Here is a 20,631-nt window from a genome sequence, read left to right on the forward strand (position 1 = left end):
TTTTGCCGTCTCCTGCCATAGCTTTTCAACTGGAATAAAGCTCAGCCTCAAACACAATCAGTGCAAAGAGAAAGAAGAGAAAATAATCCACTGGAAATAGAAGAAAATGGTTAAAGGGACTAATTATAGAGTCTGTCTCTAGCAGCTCAACTCAAACTGTCACATCAACCTCACTAGGCATAGCCATAATAATGCCATCACCATGTGTGGTTTGAAAGTAATAAGCAGTCCAGGAAATCTCTATTCTTTGAAGAAAAGAATAACCCCCTCTAAGAAAAAAAAATGATGCAAACAATCAGAATAATTTGTTACAGAGATCACATGGAGCTGATTGATTTTCTTTCCTGCCTAATATGTCAATGAAAATGGAGAAAAACATTATTCTCAAAAATTTCCACAGAAAATATCAAGCTCTTGGCACTAAATTGATCTAAAAACTAAAAAACTTGTAATGCTGCCAGTGTCTCCTGGGAGTTGTAGTTTGAGCACCTCGTGCTCCCATTCCGTTCTATAGGCTGGCTGCCCTGGTTGAACTACATCTCCCACAGTGCACCACTGATTTACCCCTTGCTTTGGGAAGATGGTGCATCATGAGAAAGGAAGCCTGGCCAAGCACCCTTGTCTAAAAAAGGAGAGTTGGAGCATGAGAACCTTGAACAACTCCTCCCTTGAGGCACCATGGTGGCATTTCAAAAATCAAAATATTTCAGTTTTTGGCTGAAATATTTTCATTTTGAGGCATCCATATTTTTGACCCAATTTTTCTTTTCAAACTTTTCACACACGTGTGCACACACAAATTTAGTTGAAAACCCAATTTTTCCTTGAACAGTTTACATAGAATTTCTGACTAGCCCTACCAGCATCCAATAAAGCGCTTCAGCACAAGTAGTCCCACTGAAGATGTGCCCAAAATTGATGTAAATTACTTCTAAAGCATTGAAAGCAATGGGAGATGGTAAAATACTCAAGCCAAAATTTTGCCCAATTTAAGAGACTTTGGGGTAGAGCTGGGTGAAATATTTTGAATCAAATAATAAATTTGCCAACAAATGCAGTTTTGGGACAACAAAAACTACTCACAAATTCAAATCAAATTAGTTCATTCTGACATTTTTGAAGCATACCCACTCGTCATTTGAAAATGACTTTTTTTAGAAATGTAGCTAACTTTGTTTAAAACTTTTTTTCTAGTTTAAAAAAAAAACACACCCAAAAGCATAACAGAACAAACAAACAAAAATGGGAAAAATGAAATGTCTCAATTTTTTTTGTTTTGGTTTGTTTTGGTTTGGTTTTTCATTTCAGTGAGAGAAAAAATGAAATATTTCAGCTTTGGTTCTTTTTTGTTTTCTTGTGTTTTAATTTTTCACTTCAGCCACTGAACCAAAACAACAATTGTTCACTAAATTCTTATTTGGGTCCTGATTTTCCTTGGTGCTGAGCATCTGCATCTCCCGCTGACTTCAACTGAAGTTGTGGATATCCAGCACTTCTGAAAATGAGGCCCTAGATAAATAGACAGCGTCAGAGTAGTGAGCTGAGACAAGTTCTTGTGAGCTTATTTACCTGACTGAGCAAGTATGTGAAGATTTTACAAGTACAATTAAGGCATCACTTACTATAAATGTATCATATCAGCACCATCTGTTTGTAGCAAATACACACTTGAAATAGCATTCACCTGGCCTTTTAAGATAAAATCACATACTTCTTCTACTAGTAAGTCTATATACTGAGCTGTTCATGCTCATGCATCCTACACATTTACTTACACATTTCCCTTCCTTCATAGGTAGTGTGGAATCAGACTGTCAAGGTTCTTTCCCCACTCTGAACTCTAGGGTACAGATGTGGGGACCCACATGAAAGACCCCCTAAGCTTATTTCTACCAGGTTAGAGTAAAACTTCCCCAAGGCACAAACTCTTTGCCCTTGGAGGGTGGGCTCCCACCACCAAGCGATTTAACAAAGGATCAGGGAAAGGACCACTTGGAGTTCCTATTCCCCCAAAATATCCCCCCAAGCCCTTACACCCCCTTTCCTGGGGAGGTTTGAGAGTAATATCCTAACCAATTGGTTACAAAGTGATCACAGACCCAAACCCCTGGGTCTTAGGACCACAGAGAAATCATTCAGGCTCTTAAAAGAAACAGAACTTTATAGAAAGAAAAAAGGTAAAAGAAGCACCTCTGTAAAATTAGAAGGGAAACTAATCTCACAGGGCAATCAGATTTAAAAGACAGAGGATTTCCCTCTGGGCAAAAAATTTAAAGTTACAACAAAGAAAACCAGGAATACACCTTCCTCTCAGCACAGAGAAAATCACAAGCCAAAACAAAAGTAAACTAATGCATTTCCTTGCTAGTACTTACTAATTCTAATGGAGTTGGATTGCTTGCTTTCTTGATCTCTTTCCGGCAAGCACACAGAACAGGCAGACAAAAGCCTTCCCCCGACCCCAGATTTGAAAGTATCTTGTCCCCTTATTGGTCCTTTTGGTCAGGTGCCAGCCAGGTTACCTGAGCTTCTTAACCCTTTACAGGTAAAAGGATATTGTGCCTCTGGCCAGGAGGGATTTTATAGTACTGTATACAGGAAGGTTATTACCCTTCCCTTTATATTTATGACACAGACAGAGCAACGTTCCATCAGAAAAAGTACCACAGTTCTTGCTCTGTGATCCATGAGAGGAAATGAGGTCTAGTAGACAGAGGCCTAGACAGGGATTCGGGAGACACAGATTCTATTACTGGTTCTGCCATTGGTCTGCTGGGTGACCTTAGGCAAGTTTCCCTATCTGTAAAATAGGGATTATGATACTAACCTTCTTTGAAAAAAGCTATGTAAGAGCTAGGTAGTATTATTATCCTTCAAAATACATTTCATTCACCATTTGATCTCATCAGGTGCATCTAAGGTGACCCACTATCCTCTGAGCCAATTACAGCTTTTTATTCATTATGCTAATTTGTCTCCCACACCAAGACCATTAAAATATAATTAGCAGATCCCTTTTTCAGCCTTCAGGGAGCCTTATTCTTTGCGAGGCCACACCCTCAGCTGGTGTAAATGACATTACGCCAATTTACCACCGCTGAGGCTCTGGCCATGGGATGTTATATTGGCTGGGAAAGCCATGCCCCTTACACAAAGAGAGCTGGGGACATAATGGGAAGTGTGTTCAAAATCCGGATTTGACCCAGTCATGTTGATACCTTTTATTGGTTCATTTGCTTTTTCGTGAACATTTTTTTTTTTTACTTAAGTGGGATTTAAAATTCAGTATTTTCATTCAAGTGCTTTGCTGGATAGGTGCTTCAGTTGGGGAGCAGAAAACTATTCCACCCCACTGAGATGTCCGATTTCACAGCTCAAGCAGGGAATCCCCAAAATCCAAAATTTATCATGCAGATCACACACAAATATGTTTGTAAAAACTATTGAGATCTGCAGATGAAAAGCCCTATGTCAAAGAGTGGCATTGGCCCCTTAAGAGGGAACGGGGCTAGTGCGACTGTGAATCATCAGCTGCTTCCCAACTGGCCATATAAAAGTGGGCATGACTGAAGACAGACCTAGAGAGTGACAGTCAGTCAGTCAGGGGCAGGTGAGAGCTGCCTGGGAATCAGGACACTGCAGGAGGTCTATGAGGAAACCTACATGGAAAGAGGGAAGAATTATCAGAAAACCTGTGGATGGAGGGGCTAGCCTATGGATCTTCTTGGGCCAGAGGACATGGGAGAGGGTTGAAGCACAGGGAGCACAGGGAGATTCCTGCTTGCTCTCAGAGTTAGAACTTGGAAGCCAGAGCAGTCTGAAGGCTGGGAATGGGAGATAGCGAAGGACGCCCGGAGCTGCTCTGGAGAGCTGGGGGAAGGTGCGGGATGTCGGGGCACTAAATGTACTGTCTAAACTATGGTTATGGGACCTGTGTTATGGTTTATGTGCATGGGCCTTTCTTTTATAATTAATGAACCCCACAAGGGTATTTGCACTCAGATGGATTGTTTGGACTATTTCTGGGTATTCTAAGGGAGGGACACTGAGGCAAGCAGACTTGTTGTGCCACAGCCTGCCCCAGGAAGATGCTTGAGGTAGCACAGACCTATGACACCTTCTGTAAGATAATAATATTCATGGAACAGTTAGAAAGAAATTCATAAAAGTCATCCCCTGCAAATGGAAGACAGGGCTAAATCCAAGGAATAAATTATTTGCATCCAACGGTTTGACTAACTTCGCTGTATAGTGTATGACAGTGGTTCTCAACTGGGACATTTCCTCTTCCTCTCCCTCGCCCTACCCCCAAACAAGTCCCTTCCCTTTTCTGATCTAGCCCACTTAGCAATATGGGAAGGACAAGGTGGTCATGACGCCTTGACACTTCTTTGTGGCTATAAGGATGAGATAATAAATTAGAGTAAAAGATTATGCCCAGAAATCAGAAATACAGGAAATATTTACCTCTAAACAAATAGGGGGGAATCCTGGCCCCTGTGAAGTCAACAGGAGATTTGAAGTCAATGGCAAAAGTTATATTGAATTCAGCAGAGCCAGTGGTTCACTCAGAATTTCAAAAGCAGAAAGGCATTGAGACCAGAAATGGCCACTCACCTGCCACAAATGGAGTTCAGGACCTCCAAAAGTGCATGGCAGAGGTACATGAAGTGTCCCCTCTGCCCACTGATGTACTGGTAATGATTGGGCCCAGTGTTATCGGTTAGACCACAAAAGAATCTCCTGGGGCCGGGGGAAGGGAGGCTGTGGAAGTCCAATTGCTGGAGTCATTTAAAACTAGAGTGGACATAACACTAGGAAACATACTGAAGAGGATAATGCTGCGGAGCAGGCTGAATAAATTTAGTGCCATTTAAACCACTGGTTTCAGAGTAGTTTATCACTGACTGCATTTGGCGTAGGAAATAACATAGTCCCTGTTTTGATTTTTGGTTTTGTTTGTGTGTTTTTACCATTGGAGTAGCACACAAAGTGGTTTGAAGCCACTTCCAGCGCTGTGATCAAACAGCAGGAGTTGCTCAAGAGTGAGTGTGTGCATAGTCAATGCAGGGCTGGGTTTCTAACAAAACCTGTAGCTACATGGACCTACTGTGGAGTTTGTAGTTCATACTTAGTGTTTGTCCTGGGTGCTAGTTTGTAAAAAGTAGGTTGTGAAAAAAATATATAAACTAAAATGTATTTTGGGGTCGTAGTGAATTATAGTTTGTTTTGTTACAACTACTTCCCCATGAATATACATAAGCCTAAATATCCCATTATGGTTTAATTATATAGCCATTAGAAGAAGAAAATTGCTAATGAAAGCAGCTATGAAAAATGTATATCATCTGCAAAATCACACAGAATATACCATGGATATTTTCAAATATCCTAGTCAAAAGATGACTCTACTCTCCAAGGACTTCAGGGTTGTATTTAATAGCTTTTATACATTATCAGCCCCTTAATTATGTAAAATTATGAGAGTGCTGGCTTTGGAAACTCATTTGTGTACCATTTTAAATTATACATTGGGTTTATTATAGGATACAAGGTGGATACTTTTCCACACCTGTACTATCTTTCTACCATCTGGGTTTTTTAGTAATAAACTTTAAAAAAATTCATTGAAGGCTAACATTAAACTTCAACACAAGGCTTTCGGAATGCAGTTGTCCTCACACTGCAATTATGGATAATTGCACTATTGTCTTTAGCCTTTTCCTGTCGGTAACATTTTGAGTGATGGTGGCATGTCATCTGCAAATCCATTTGCTCTCCCTCCTATGAACTGAATAAAGCCATGCAGAGAAGACCATGCACACTCTTGTTCAACAAGCATCGTAAGCTCTGCTGCAGTGATTGCAAATCTTGAAAACACATAATGTCGGATAGACAGACTTCTGCTTTTAACAGGCATCTATTTGCTGCCAGATTAAGGAATTTATACAATGTAATGATCTCCTCAAAGTGGGGTTGAATAGTATCAACAGGAATTAACAGAGCCTTTTCGTTACGTTTCCAGGTTGATTATGTTGTAATACCTCATTACACATTCTATGGCCTTGTCTGCATTGGAGATTTATCCAGGTTACTGTCACCTACCCAATCCCTAATGAAGATGGAAAAAGCTGATCCCAGGCTGCAATTTGCCCCCGTTTCAAGAAGACTTAAGTTGCCTAGTGCAAATTGTTTTGCTAGTATACACTAGGAGGTTGCACTGGAATGGCTATACTGGCATTTGGGCCCCCAGTGCCTGAAATTCCCAACGCAGGCAAAGTCTTAGTAAGAATGTCAATATGGGGCTAAATTCGGATCTCACTCACACCACTGTAAAACGAGTGTAACCCTTCTGCCAGTTAGAGTGGGCAGTAAGAAGGTCCTTGTTCAATATCTAGGGGGTTCCTTTTCAACAATATAACCAGAATTGGCTCGAGCCCCCCAACCAGTAACCTGGGAAAACTTCACTCTACCCTCTGGGCATCTCTAACAGGCAATTTTTTTCCCCTCTTGCAAGCACAGAGTCTGAGGCAGAAATAGTTTCTTTAATGAAAGTAACCTAGCATTAATCTGACAAAACAGCACTAGCAGTATTCAGAACCATAAAAGCAGGAGCAAGACATCCTGTCCAGTGTACACTGGGCAGTGTCCTTTGCTTCAGGTTCTTAAGTCCAACACCAAAGTTCCCATAGTGTGCCCCCCACCTTAACACCCCACTCACAGTTGTTGTCCCTGGTCAGTGCAGACCCAGAGTTCAGAGGTGCATCTGTGTGAATTCTCCTCCTGCCATGAGTGTGGTGGGGTAAAAGCCACCATGCTATCTCTGCTCTCTGGGCTCTTGCCAGCCTTCTGCTTGTCGCTCCTGCCCCCTGCTCCTGCCGGCTGCCTGCTCACTGCACTTTCCACCTGCCCACCTGCCTCTACGCTGTGACCTCTGCCAGTCATTCTCAGTGATTTTTAGCTTTGGGCAGAAATATGGTCCTGCCTCAAGCGATTTCAGCTCTCAGTGATTTTAAGCTCTTGGTAGAACACAGTCCCCCACACAAGTGATTTCAGCTCTCAGTGATTTTTAGTTCTGTTTGAGCATTTTAAAATAATAAAGAGGCTCCTAATGAAGCCCATTTAGCTCTTTCTTTAAACAGTCAGGAGGAACAGGTTAAATAAGTCCAGAAAGGAACTTTGGTGAGGATGTGCTGCCCCCTAGATGGGACACTTATCCCCACCCCTCTTACTTTCACAGGGCTCTGGCATTTGAGCCCCTGGCTTAGTGAGGTCCTTTCAGCTGAAGGTGACCCCCCTCATTTGGGACAGTCCTGCTTCCCTGTATTCCTACACAAATTGCAACATTTTGGTAACAGCATTTCACTACCCCTGCATTCAGTACTAAAGTGATTTGTACCCAACAGCAGCCAAAATTGATTACTTTGACACTGAATATCTAAGCAGAGCAGCAGCAAACTGTATTTACATAAACACACCCAAAGTCTTTCCCCCTCCCAGCTAGCTGTCAGGGAAGCATTCATTCAGACCCTACTTGCAGGAGAATGACTCCTTTCAAGCTAATTAGGGACCACTGACACCTGTTGAAGGTGATGGAAAGACGGTCATCGATTTCAACTGATGTTGGGTCAGACACTTCGGGTATATCTTCACAGCAAAAAAAGTGTCAGAGCCTGGGTCAACTGACCCAGGATCGCAGGGCTCAGGCTGCAAGGCTAAAAATAGAAGTGTAGACACTGGGGCTCATGCTGGAGCCAGGGCTCTGAAACCCTGTGATGTGGGTGTGTATTGGAGCCCTGGCCCGAGCCCTAAGACCCATCCCCACTTGCTGGGTTTCAGAGTCTGGGCTCTAGCCCCAGCCTGAAGTCTACACTGCTGTTTTTAGCCCCACAGCCTGAACCCAGTGAGGTCAGTCAGTTGACTCAGACTCTGAGGGTATGTCTGCACAGTAATTAGACACTTGCAGAGGGCCCATGCGAGACAACTCGGGCTCACAGGACTCGGCCTGTGGGACTGTTTCATTGCTGTGTAGACTTCTGGGTTGGGCTGGAGCCTGAGCTTTGGGACCCTCCCACCTCGTAGGGTCCTAGAGCCTGTGCTCCAGCCTAAGTCCAGAAATCTACACAGCAATGAAACAGCCGTGCAGTCCAAGTCCCACAAACCCAAAATGGCTGACATGGGCCAGCTGCGAGTTTTTAATTGCAGTGTAGACTTACCCTAACACACAACAACCAAATACAGAGAAAGAGATAGCAATCTCTTACTTAAGGCATGGAGGCACAATCTAATTTACCTTGCTCTAGATTAGTTCTTTTGTTAATTGATTGCTGAAGTTCCTGATTGCATGCTTCCCTACAAAGCCCCTACCCTGGAAGCAGGACCAGGAAACCCTTTTCAATGTAGAGTGATCCCTTGAAATTTTAACAGTTTTCAATGCACTATAATTTAGACTGTAAGGTCTTTGGGGCAGTCACTATCTTTTGCTATTCCTAACACAATAGGGGCCCAGTCTCAGCTGTGGCTTCTATGCTCTATTTTAATACACATAATAGATAACAGTAATAACTTTGTTCACAGGGTTGTACTGGAAGTGCACACCAGAAAGCAGAAAGCTTTGCATCAAGTTGCATGGAAAACACTTGTCTTGCAAACAGGGGGAATTAAACAGAAGAGAGTTTTAGGAGGGACCATTGTCCTAGATAGAAATGTGCTAATGCTATCAAATATTTTCAATATTAAATGACCAGATCTGTACAATAAAAATCACTCTGTTGGTGCTTGCTTGCCTTTTGTGCTCACTGTCTGTGAATATAATTTGCGTGATCAAGTCTGTGTAGCACACGTTTGTGGAAAGCTGTGTGAGTAATTATTCCAGGAAAGCACATTTTAAATTTTCACGGAAAAAGTTTTGGTGCCAGCAGTTTGATAGTTCTACAAAAGCAGACATTAGATAAATAACTGTAAACTACTGCATTACTTTTTAAAAATGTGAGCATTCAGTTTCTTTTCAAGCTGTGAGTTCAGAATCATTTCTCCTTTAAGGATATTTAAGGCTAGTGTATTTCACAAAAGGCCATTATCAAAAGCAGGCAATGGAACAGCTTTCTGTTAATAGGCAGGTGGACTTTCACATATAATAGGGAGAAATTACAGGTTTCATACCGGATCACTCATCATATCCTAGCTGAAAATTGCCATCTCTTTTATTTGAGGACGTCTGTTGGAGGAATATGAATGTACATGTTTAAATGGTCCATTGTGTCAAAAAAAAAAAAACATGAAAAGGCCCAGAAAGCTACTATATTCTGGCGTGAGTCTGTATGAGAAAGGAAAAAATAGAGAAAATTGGATAAGAATTGCAAATAGTTCTCCTAGATTGATTCATGAGACTGAGAAAGAAAAGGTATTTTCAGCAGCAGGAACTTCAAATTGAATGGAGAGAAAGGAACCTATTGAGCTGGTTTGAATTACGCTAGAACAGGAAATGTTTCATATTAAACTGAGGACCAGAGGGGATGGTACAGTGGCATGAACTGATTATTTTATTTGTACATATAAAATTAGAAATCCACAGAGGGAAAAATAGTAATGATTTTAGTATAATAATAATTAATAATAGTATGATTTTTTCTATGAAATACATGAAGAAAATAAATCCATATTTAAGTCCAGATTCTCAAAAATATTTAGGCTCCTAATGACCTTTGAAATTAAGGCAAGTTAGAAGCCCAAATGCCCTTGAGAATTTGAGGCTCAGACTCTAAGTATGTTTGTTGAAAGTTCACAGATAAAAGAAAAGGAGGACTTGTAGCACCTTAGAGACTAACCAATTTATTTGAGCATAAGCTTTCACGAAAGCTTATTCTCAAATAAATTGGTTAGTCTCTAAGGTGCCACAAGTACTCCTTTTCTTTTTGCGAATACAGACTAACACGGCTGTTACTCTGAAACCACAGATAAAAGGGTACCACAATATCAGGAAATTTTCCAGTGGTCAGATAGCTACTTGACTGGATCTCCCACCACAATCAGCACCAGCTATTACCCTTGTTTGTATTTGCAATAGAGAGACCAAGAACTGATTGTCCAGGGAGAATGAACTGCACTCCTCTGAATGGATTGAGTGTCTTCCCCAGAGCTCAAACACTATGAGTTAGTGTCTAAACTCACTCATTTTCTGTGGCTTGGCTTAACTGGTGGCTCAGTAACATAACCTTCAAACTAGAGTTTCTCCCAGAGCTTTGTTGCTCCCAAGTTCTTTCCCTAAAAGACACTCTCTATCCTAATTCCTTCTCCTGGATAGTCAATCCCATCCATCCTTGTACCCAGTGTGGAGCTAATGAGCTACATTGTCCCAGTGAGTCAGCAGAATTTCAGGATTGTCATCCCCAAGCATTCAAAATCAAATATTGAACTCCTAATCTCCCCAAAATAATAAGATTGTCTTGCAAATCATGTTGTTGAGCATTTCACATTTTCAAGCTTTTCTCTGCAGCCAGGATGGTTAGGAACTTTTTTTTTTTTCCTCCAAAATAAAAGCTGAGGTTCTCCATGACTCCAAGAGATGGGCCTTTAAGCAATACAGAAAACATTATGAGAATTTGCCACAGTGGACTTCAGCATTTTCATTTCAAGGTTCTAAGACATGCTGGTAGGGTTTACTCAACACAGATGAAATCTGACATCCTATTCCATAGTCTTTCCAGGTGAGGGTTTGAGGCGCATCGGTGGACTGTGTGGGGAAGAAAATTGATGTGCTACTTCTGAGACTGCATCTATTGTGTGGAGAAATAAAGAAATTCAATCATGATTGTCATCTGCACTAAATCCAGGTGGGTTCCTATCCATCCAAGCAATTAACCACATGCTTAACTTGAATCTCATGATCAGTCTCCCTGAAGTGTGGTTATTAGCATGCATAAATGCAGGTTCTTTATTCACGGAGCCACCACCAACTCCTTATTAAAATCCTTTAGAGTCACTTCTTTCTTGAAGTCCAGTACGTTACTATTAACAGTAGTAACTGCTAAAATACTCAGTGTGTTCCTATATCAATATTTTCCCATTCTTTATATATAGTGACAAAGCTCTGTCCTTGTCTCCGTGGGTCCCGCGTTTCCTGGCAGATTTCACTACCCTCAGAGTTCACTGTGACCCTCCACGTAGCCCTTCTCACTCTAGAGGCAAGGGTCACAGCTTACTGAGCCATTTTCATCATAAGCCAGCAAGGGAGGTGAGGAGAAGCTATCCTCCCTCGTACAGTCTCTGTTATTTCCCAGTCTCAGTGATTAATCAGGGAATGGATGGGGAGCCCAGGCCTGCCCTCTACTCCAGGCTCCAGCCCAGGGACCCTAATAGTAGCAGCTATGGTAGCTAACTTTTTGGAAATAGGATGTGTACAATTCCCTGGGCCATTTCCCCACAGCAGCCCCCACTCAATATCTCCTTCACCGTTACCTCAGGACCTCCTTCCTTGTGCCTGATATGGCTTTGTACTGCTTAGTTCCTCCAACAGCGCAGCTTCCTTCTACAGCTCCTGACATGCATGCCTCACTGACTGACTGGGAGGCTTTTAACTAGTTCCAGCCAGCCCTTGATTGGCTTCAGGTGTCCCAATCAACCTAGCTATCTCCACTGCTTTCTAGAAGGATCTTAATTGGCCCCAGATGTCTTGATTAATCTGGAGCAACTGCCATTTGGTTACCATGGTACCAGGGATTTGTGTAGCCTGGGGCTAACATACCTGTTCCTCACTACTTTACTATAGCCATCTGGCCTTGCCACGTCACTATATATATATATCTCTAGCTTGATATTTTTATATATATATATATATATATATATATATATATATATATATATATATAAAATATCAAGCTAGACCTTCATCTGGTGTAAATCAGCATAGCCCCATTGAAATCAATAGCATTACATCAATTTACACCAACTATCAATCTGCCTATCATTCATTTCCTTATAATCTGACACCTGTACTTTTCTATTGCTATGGAGAAGCATTGAATGGAATCAAGCTACACTAATTAAAAAACTGAAACAGATAAGAGTCTAGTAATGAACAACAATGCGCTCAGTAGAATACAAACAATATATAGAAATCATTAGCGTCCAGTGATTTTACAGCAGGTATTATTTTTACGATAGGAATAGGTTATGTCTATGCCTCCCTAGGCGTATTAGGAGGACACCCGTCAAAATCTACCAGTCCTGGTCTGCCAATTGTCCTGCTCCATGCGGGGTATGTCTTCACTTGATTTTCCAGTCATATTCTAAAACACGTTCACTCACATGGTTGTAAATTCTGAAGTAGAGCGCTGCACAAACAGCTCTTCTGGGACACAAGCTTTTCTTCCCAGCAGCATTTAGCCCTCTGATAGTGTTAGACACAGCTGGAAGAAATGTTCATGTCCTGTTTTAACCCACTTAGTATGGTACTGTGGGACATCACTTGTAATGCCGTGCCCCAGGGTGGGTCAGTGGCAGTGGGGAGTGAACCTGGCATCTCTGAATCTAAATGCACGAGCTTGTCCTGCCTGAGCTAAAAGACTCAGATCTATTAGCAAAGGCTGTAGAAACCTCTATCTGTGTCTCAACCACCACTAGAGGGTGACAGAGTGCCATGCTACAGGTTACATGTTCACACTGGAATTTACTGTTGTTTTAGTTAATACATATTAAAACACAAATGAAACTTCTAGTGTGGACTTACCCAGAGTGAAAGAATCACCTGCCTAGACCTATGGAGTCTTTCTGTACAGCCCACTTCAATCTTGCACACCTATAGAAGTTCTGGGGTTTGGCCCTTCTATGGATGCAGGACTTCACCCAGTTATGTTACAGTCACTGAATACAGGGCTCATCTAGCTATTCTTCTGCATCAATCTCAAGTGCTTATTTTAAGTTTAATATTTCTTGCAGTCCTAATTTTCCTTAACTTTTACAGTCCATGTGTGACGGGTTGGATCACAGAAACCCCCTTTCAGAGTGATAGCCGTGTTAGTCTGTACCAGCAAAAAGATCGAGAAGTACTTGTGGCACCTTAGAGACTAAAAAATTTATTTGAGCATAAGCTTTCGTGGGCTAAAACCCACTTCATCAGATGCATGCAGTGGAAAATACAGTAGGACGATACACAGAGAACATGAAAAAATGGGTGTTGCCATACCCACTATAATGAGAGTGGTCAGTTAAGGTGAGCTATTATCAGCAGGAGAAAAAAAAACCTTTTGTAGTGATAATCAGGGTGGCCCATTTCCAACAGTTGACAAGAAGGTATGAGTAACAGTAGGGGAAAAATTAGCATGGGGAAATAGTTTTACTTTGTGGAATGACCCATTCACTCCCAGTCTTTATTCAAGCCTAATTTAATGGTGTCCAGTTTGCAAATTAATTACAATTCAGCAGTTTCTCATTGGAGTCTGTTTTTGAATTTTTTTTGTTGTAGTATTGCGACTTTTAAGTCTGTAATCGAGTGATCAGGGAGACTGAAGTGTTCTCCAACTGATTTTTGAATGTTATAATTCTTGACGTCTGATTTGTGTCCATTTATTCTTTTACATAGAGACTATCCAGTTTGGCCAATGTACATGGCAGAGGGGCATTGCTGGCACATGGTGGCATATATCACATTGGTAGATGTGCAGGTGAACAAACCTCTAATAGTGTGACTAATGTGATTAGGTCTAATGATGGTGTCCCCTGAAAAGATATGTGGGCAGAGTTGGCAACGGGCTTTGTTGCAAGGATAGGTTCTTGGGTTAGTGTTTTTGTTGTGTGGTATGTGGTTGCTGGTGAGTATTTGCTTCAGGTTGAGGGGATGTCTGTAAGCAAGGACTGGCCTGTCTCCCAAGATCTGTGAGAGTGAGGGATCATCCTTCAGGATAGGTTGTAGATCCTTGATGATGCGCTGGAGAGGTTTTAGTTGGGGGCTGAAGGTGACGGCTAGTGGCGTTCTGTTATTTTCTTTGTTGGGCCTGTCCTGTAGTAGGTGACTTCTGGGCACTCTTCTGGCTCTGTCAATCTGTTTCTTCACTTCAGCAGGTGGGTATTGCAGTTGTAAGAATGCTTGATAGAGATCTTGTAGGTGTTTGTCTCTGTCTGAGGGGTTGGAGCAAATGTGGTTGTATCTTAGAGCTTGGCTGTAGAAAATGGTCATGTGATGTGGTCTGGATGAAAGCTGGTGGCATGTAAATAACTATAGCGGTTAGTAGGTTTCCGATATAGGGTGGTGTTTATGTGACCATTGCTTATTAGCACTGTAGTGTCCAGGAAGTGGATCTCTTGTGTGGACTGGTCCAGGCTGAGGTTGATGGTGGGACAGAAATTGTTGAAATCATGGTGGAATTCCTCAAGGGCTTCTTCTCCAGGGGTTCAGATGATGAAGATGTCATCAATGTAGTGCAAGTAGAGTAGGGGCATTAGGGGACGAGAGCTGAGGGAGCGTTGTTCCAAGTCAGCCATAAAAATGTTGGCATACTGTGGGGCCATGCGGGTACCCATAGCAGTGCCGCTGACTTGAAGGTATACATTGTCCCCAAATGTGAAATAGTTATGGGTGAGGACAAAGTCACAAAGTTCAGCCACCAGGTTTGCCATGACATTATTGGGGATATTGTTCCTGACGGCTTGTAGTCCATCTTTGTGTGGAATGTTGGTGTAGAGGGCTTCTACATCCATAGTGGCCAGGTTGGTGTTTTCTAGAAGATCACCAATGGATTGTAGTTTCCTCAGGAAGTCAGTGGTGTCTCGAAGATAGCTAGGAGTGCTGGTAGCATAGGGCCTGAGGATGGAGTCTACATAGCTAGACAATCCTGCTGTCAGGGTGCCAATGCCTGAGGTGATGCCAGGTTTATGAATCTTTGGTAGCAGATAGAAAACCCCTGGTCGGGGTTCTAGGAGTGTGTTTGTGCATATTTGTTCTTGTGCTTTTTCAGGGAGTTTCTGGAGCAGATGATGTAGTTGCTTTTGGTAACCCCTTGGGGCTGCCAACTGATGTGTCAAAACTTCTTCTGCCCCTGCTTTCCCTGCCCACTCTGTATGGGGAGACTTTGGCAAACCAGTAAAGTGCCTTAAACCTCTATGGCTTATTGCTAAAAGCAGCCAAGTCAGCAGGCTGTAAATTGGCCATTCAGCAGTCCCAGTTTAACCAAGGCGGGGTAGGCGGGGTTGGATGCCACAGAGAGGGCAGCTTGTCCCCGCGTCCTTCCTGATAAGAATTGTGTTGAAGTGGCTGATACATGCATTTTAGAAGAGCAGGATGTGCCCCAGGAATGTCTATTGGGGGCCTCAAGGCTGCAAACTCTGGAAAAACCCACACCTGTTAATCAATAATCAGAAGGAACCTCTTGCTTGACTATTGAAACTGCTTACTTAACAAGTTTTCTTTAAGGGACATGTCATTCTATTACTAATGTATAAATAAGGGGGAAAAGTTTGAGGTAGTTGGACTCTTTTTGGACTCTCCCTCTGGATACATCTTGCAGTCCCCACCAGCAGATGGAAGATTTGGCCACCGGAAGCCTGCTGCTGTATCACTCGAGAGACACTCTCAGCTTTGGTAATTATCAGGGGTTGGGGGTGTTTTACTAACCTGTTGCGGATGTGTGTATAAGTGCTTGAGACTATTTAAAGTTTAGCTTTAAGTGAAAGCACTCTTGTGTTGTCCTGTTTGTGCCAGCCATCTACGGTCGGAGGGCCGTGTCTCCCCTGATTTATTTCCTGACACCACCTCACACAGAGTAAAAGTTACCAAGAGCTTTGGGTTGAAAGAACTCCAGGTAACAACTCAGCTCGGGACTGCAGTGCCATGCCTGCTTTAAGCCAGACCCTCTAGCCTGCTGCAAATCCAGACCCAGGTCTGAACCACATCCCCTAACAGCTGTAGGCTTAAACAGAAAGCAGCTTTAGAAGTGTTCCTATTTTAACACTCAGATGCTCAACTCCCAATGGGGTCCAAACCCCAAATAAATCAGTTTTACCCTGTATAAAGCTTATACACAGTAAGCTCATCAATTGTTTGCCCTCTATAACACTGACAGAGAGATATGCACAGCTGTTTGCCACCCCAGCTATTAATACATACTCTGGGTTAATTAATAAGTAAAAAGTGATTTTATTGAATACAGAAAGTAGGATTTAAGTGGTTCAAGTAGTAACAGACAGAACAAAGTGAATTAATAAGCAAAATAAAATAGAACATGCAAGTCTATGTCTAATACAGTAAGAAAACTGAATACAGATAAAAACCTCACCCTCAGAGGGATTCCAGTAAGCTTCCTTTTACAGACTAGTTTCCTTCTAGTCTGGGTCCAGCAATCACCCACAGCCCCTGTAGTTACTGTCCTTTGTTCCAGTTTCTTTCAGGTATCCTTGGGGGTGGAGAGGCTATCTCTTGAGCCAGCTGAAGACCAAATGGAGGGGGTCTCCCAGGGATTAAATAGACTTTCTTTTGTGGGTGGAGACCCCCTCCTCTATCCTATGCAAAGTCCAGCTCCAAGATGGAATTTTGGAGTCACATGGGCAAGTCACACGTCCATGCATGACTCAGTTTTTGCAGACAGCAGCCATTGTCCACGTGCTACCTTGAACGTCCTCATGTAGACTTCTTATGTGGATTGGAGCCTTCCAAGATCCATTGTGCGTTAAGTGCTTCTTGATTGGGCAGTTAACTTGCAAATTCCTTTCTAAAGAAGCTGACCAAATGCTTTACTAAAGCTACTTAAAAATCAAGCAAGTACACAGCCAATATTCTTAACTTCAAATACAAAAATGATACATGCATACAAATAGGATTAATAGATTCAGTAGATCATAATCTTTACAGAGATATGTTACATGGCATATGCAGCATAAAACATATTCCAGTTATGTCATATATATTCATAAGCATATTTCCATAAAGCCTTATGGGGTGCACCATCACACCATGCTCCATCAACTTTAATTAAATTCTTAATAGGTGTGTTTAGCTGTATAGTTTGTACCTTTTTTTTTTTTTTTTTTTTACATTTGCAGTCTTTGAACTCTTCTCACTGAGGCTATATTCCTTTTTTGCCTCTCTTGGTTGCCTTAATTAGATTGATTTCTTGTTTGCTGTTTTACTTTTAATTGGTTGGTGCATGTTATAGAAATTTCAGAAATGGCTATGGGGTTTTTTTGGGGCGGAGATCCTCAGTAACAGCTTGAGGTGTCAAAGATCATCTGTACACACCCAGTCTCTCCTCCCCTTGCTCACCAGCACCGTATTCATTTCATGTGGCTTAGTGGAAAATGCTAAGTAACAAAACTGATAAACCTGATCTATGAGGAAAGGTTAAAAACATTGGGCATGTTTGGTGTTGAGTAAAGAAGACTGAAGAGTGACCTGATATGATAAGGGCTGTTATAAAGAGGACTATGGTTAATTGTTCTCCCTATCCACTGAATGCAATATAAGATGTAAAGAGCTTAATCTGCAGCATGAGAGATTTAGGTTAGATATTAGGAAGAATGTTTTAACTATAAGGTTGTTAAACCCTGGAATAGGCTTTCAAGAGAGGTAGTGGAATCTCCCTCACTAGAGGTTTTTTAAGACCAGGATGGACAAACACCTGTCAGGGATGGTCTAGATCTACTTGGTACTGCCACAATTCAGGGGCCTGAAGTTATGATTTTTTAAGCTCCCTTCCAGCCCTACATTTCTATGAGATGAGGTTCAATTCCTAGCTCCACCCTTGGACAAGTCACTTAACCACTCTGCAAGGCTTGTGGTAGATTCTCCATTACTTGTGATTTTTAAATCAAGATTGTTTTTCTTTTAAAGATAAGCTCTAGTTCAATCAGAAATTATTTGGGGGAAATTCTATGGCCTTGTTATACAAGAGGTTGTACTAGATGATCACAATGGTCACATCTGTGAATATATGGGAGGGTACAGGGGTTTGATGAGACTCACTTCAGAACCTACATGTGCTATTGCTATGGTACACCATCCAGACAATCATCTGAAGGTTTTCTTTCCATCAGGAATTGAAGCCAACTGGCTTCCTCCATGCTTCCCAATCCACAAACAAAGTACTTAAGCATGTTTTTTAAGTCCCATTGATTTTATATAGCTATATCCCAGCATTCAAGATATCATGGTCCCAGTACTGCACTGAGATGTTGCATGGAATATCTTTGCAAATGGCACGGTATCTGCAGAGATGCAGCAATACTCACTGTATATGGTATCACGGTACATACTGCACTCTTAACAAATCTCTAAATCAATCTTCATTTTTATTGGAGCATGTACTGTACTTTCTGTGACAACTTAATATCCTATAGCCTTTGCTGCTAAAAGGAAACAGAAGACTGAACACTGGTGGACAAGTAAGCCCTTGTACTTTTCCAATTACTGCTGAAAATATTCCAGTCTGTAAATAAAAACTTGAGCAAACTGACTTATGAACTAGAAAAGATTTAGTGGGAAATCAAATCAAAGACCATGTTAGACCATGCACAGCCAGCAAATGCACTGTTATAGCTGGCTGTTTACAGAGCTAGTTCTGTGCAATATTCACCACTGGATGCAGTTTTAATTTTCCCCATTAGTAGCTGACTGCATATATGTCCCTGTCCTGCAAGCACCCATAAAATATTTTCCATCATGGAGTCATTTGTTATAATAGCTGTTAGAGCTGTGGTTTTCAGTTTTAACATAATCATAGCACATTTCTTACTTGATTTATGTGAATAGCATTGTCAGACATGGTGAAAACAATGATTTTGGGCAGGGCTGAAGCTTTCATATCACATTTTAATACTCATGTGCCTTTGGATTTCACAAGAAAAAAATACAAAATGCTTTTGTGATTCGAGCTGCTGTAAGATCAAAGGCAATTGTGTTCTTAGGTGTAACTCATCTAATCTGTAATAAGGCTCTTACCTCAAAGATCTATTCCCCAGTAGAAAGCACTAGATTATATTAACATGTGGCATTAATAGAAACAATAGTTAGTTGGAATTATAAATGCTTAAAATGTGTCCAGATTGGGTTTCTAACTAGCTGTTTATCTTCTATAGGATTCCATGTAACAGCAAAATATAACTGGTAATTCCTAAAAGCCAACATGCACAGTAAAGGCTAGTGAGCCTGTTGGAATGTTAGTTTTCTGAGTTGTAATATGTTATCTTTAGTCTTTCATTTTCCCTTTCTAGTTTAGCATTGTCCATTCATCATGGAGCTTTCTTGGTACCTGATGATAAATGGCCATTGGGATTACCATTTCGGGTTATCAGCACATTTTTGATCAAATGCCTCCAAAGGCAACAATTCTTTGAGCTGATGAGTCATGCTGCCAAAGTTAAAATCACTTTAGGAAATATTGTGGGTAGCAATTATCAGCTCCTTGCTAGTGCCGACAGAGGGCAAGAGATAGAGTGCTATCCGCGCCTTCCATGTGATAGATCTATTTCTCTGCAAAGGTTCAGAAATCAGCCATTCCACCCACATTTTGATGGGGATGGTTGGGCTTTTACAAGCTATATTTACAAGTTTCTCTTCACTAGTGACCATCTGGATCTTAATTTAGTTTAGGTACTCTTATAGGATAAATTTTACCAATATATCTTGTCTATCACATCACTCAAAGTGGGCTGTGCTTTTTGGCAAAACACTGCACAATAATACCAATTACTGATTATCTTTTGAAATAGCGACCACTTGTTTTACACACAGAGCATATTTAGGGCTGTTTCTTGCCATGAAAAACTCCCTATGGATCTCAGACATTAAGATTTTGGTGTCATTCCTGGAATGGATTCGCTTCCCTTCAGTCTCATCTTTCCCACACCATCAATGCACTCAATTTTTTTCCCTTTACTCACTATCTCACCTCTGCTCAAGAACCATGGAGACATCTTCCCTTTCCCCCCTCCCTGTTGCATGATGGCCATGGGAATTGAGAACATTAGGCAGCTAAGAATGAGCTACTGTAGAATGCACTGCTGTCCTCTTTTGGTAGTCCAGTCTCAGACTAGGAGCAACCAGCACCTATTAGTGCAGTCAGACAAGAGCAAGCCTTTTAATCCCACTGTGCTTTTGCAATTGTCCTCATTTCCCTTAATCACCACTTCCACTGGTTTGCTGGGCCGCCTGAAGAGAGACGTCTACATTCTCCCCAGTCTCTTTTCCATCCTCACCTTCCCAGGTCTGTCACTAACTTGCTGTGCATCATTGGTCAGGCCACTTGGAGCCAAATTCCACTCTCAATTACTTCTGGGTAAATCAGGATTAGCTTCACTGATGGAATCATAGAATCATAGAATATCAGGGTTGGAAGGGACCTCAGGAGGTCATCTAGTCCAACCTCCTGCTCAAAGCAGGACCAACCCCAACTAAATCAATTGTCTTCATTTTTTGCATAGTACTGAGCACTTTGTCAGCACTAAGTAAACAAATTAATAATAATTGGACAAATTTATAGTCACACAAAATTTATTTAAAAAAATTCCTACCCCAGTCAAATACAGATTTCTTGGCTGAATGCCAGCTGTGGGATAACCATCTTTTAAAAAAGGGGAAGCCCATTGTTCCCAGAAAATTACACACCTGAAAGGGGACAACTTCCATTCCACTAGGACAACTTCAGT

Source organism: Chelonia mydas, chromosome 4 (assembly GCF_015237465.2).
Source record: "Chelonia mydas isolate rCheMyd1 chromosome 4, rCheMyd1.pri.v2, whole genome shotgun sequence".
Taxonomy (NCBI): Eukaryota; Metazoa; Chordata; order Testudines; family Cheloniidae; genus Chelonia; species Chelonia mydas.